Source organism: Macrobrachium nipponense, chromosome 7 (assembly GCF_015104395.2).
Source record: "Macrobrachium nipponense isolate FS-2020 chromosome 7, ASM1510439v2, whole genome shotgun sequence".
NCBI classification, from domain to species: Eukaryota; Metazoa; Arthropoda; class Malacostraca; order Decapoda; family Palaemonidae; genus Macrobrachium; species Macrobrachium nipponense.
Window position 1 is genome coordinate 57,254,869 of NC_061109.1, and position 2,500 is coordinate 57,257,368.

Sequence of the window (2,500 nt, forward strand, 5' to 3'; positions counted from 1 at the left end):
AAACTGTGTCCCTTTGGCTAGAATACTCAATACTAATAGAAAAAAAATGACTTACACCAGTTCATCAAAAAAGGGACGAACTAGCTCAATAAAGCTTACTTTAGATCACTTCTTCCTTGGCGGTACGACACTCCGAGAAGGAATGCGCCAAGCCAAAAACAACGGGTGCTTTCATCTTCTCTCGCGCATGCGCAGATGACTTTAATGTTCCTGAAGGCAAAGATAATGTACAGTATATGAAATAAGAATTATAATCAGTATCTAGTACTAATGTTGAAAGGATAATAAAATATAAATTTTTGGTTATTCTCTCTCTCTCTCTCTCTCTCTCTCTCTCTCTCTCTCTCTCTCTCTCTCTCTCTCAATGTAGTATGTATGATTTATGTATATATCATATATATATATATATATATATATATATATATATATATAGTATATATATATATTATATCATATATATGATACATGATATATATATATATATACTATATATATATATATATATATATATATTATATATACACACACATATATATATATATATATATATATATATATATATATAATATATAATATATATATCATATATAATAATATATATATATATATTATATATATATATATAAAATAATATAAGAGCTGTTATAATATTTTTTTCTTTTTCTTTGTGTTTTCGTACGTTTGTTAGATAATTTAGCCTTAATAACATTTAATTGACTCTAAATGAGTGGGGTCATTTAAAAACCATCTGAATTTGGCGAACATATGTTTTTTTTCTCCAAGAGAAGGACATCATCAGACTGGAAAACATCATTAATCAATTAGATTTCAATGAATGGGGAATCATTTTACAATAATTGAAACCTCTTAAAAAAAACAGACGACCTCTTTACGTGAGATAGTTTTTATGTTGAGGAAGTTGTTGTTCTTATATAAAAGTGAATAATATTAAGAATTTACTTACTTATCAAGAAGAACTTATGATTAATGTTGCTTTGTTTGACAGTTGAAAGCTAGGTATATATATATATATATATATATATATATATATATATATATATATATATATATATATATATATATGTATATATGTATATGTGTATGTGTGTATGTATATATATATATATATATATATATATATATATATATATATATATATATACACAGACACACACACACACACACACATATATATATATATATATATATATATATATATATATATATATATACATATTTATATATATATATATATATATATATATATATATATATATATATATATATATATATAAATATGATATATATATATATATATATATATATATATATATATATATATATATACACATATATATAATGTTTCTTTCTTTGTTTTAAAAAGTCAAACAAAGCAATATTAATCAAGAATTCTTCTCGATAATTTGATAAATTCTGCATATTTTTATCATAAATAAGTACAACAGCTAGTTCACATAAAAAACTATCTCACGCAAAGAAATTGTCTGCTTTTTGTTAAGAGGCTTTAATTATTAAGGATTTGCCACAGTCACTAAAATCTGATTGATTCATATGATGTTCGCCAAATTCAGACGATTATTTAAATGACCCCACTCATTTAGAATCAATTAAACGTTACTGAGGTTACATTATTTAACAAACGCATGAAAACTCAAAGAAAATTTTTGAAAAATATCATGACAGCCTTTAAAATAAATAATAATTTTGCAACCACGTTTGACGTTTCGTTAAAAAGACACGTGACATTCCCTCGTAAATCAACTTTTTGCTGCGCTAACAAAAACCAGAAAGTACATTCACTTTCGAAGTATTCAGCAAAACTCTCTATTATCACTAAAAGCCTGTCTTTTTTTTTTTCAGCAATACTGCGTCGTTTTGCTATATGAATTACTGTGGCCATAAATATTAAGTCGGTCTAATAAAAGCTTTTATCAAGGAATAAGAAATTGCTTTTTTCATTTATATAACATTTGGTAGCAGTAATTATTAGGTAATACGTTATTGTCTCAACAGGTACTCGTTATTGCCATAATGGTCTATAAAAATGTAATAAGCTGTAATGGTCTTTCTTATCATTCCGTTCTTATCATTTCGTCATCGTATGAAAACTGAGGTAAAAGATATCTCAAACAAAAAGACAAAAATAATTGATTCATCAAGGAATTAACATACACGAAACAAGGATTATAATTATAATAAAAGATTTCCCTTTTTTCTAGGCTAGGTGCATCAATGTTATGTGCTATTTAATTCAGCAGAGTTGAAATGTGTGGACCGCACGAAAATGATAAAGGAATTATCATAAGTTTTCTGGCGTCACAACTGTGTGGTCATTGAAAACGAACCAAGCAGATGAACCTACAATATAGGGCCAAGTGGGAGTACCACACTAAAACTCAGGGGTCAACTATTTTGAGGAATACAAACAATTCTAATTTTAAATGGTTCGTTGGCTTTTAATATTCAAAGAATAAAACTA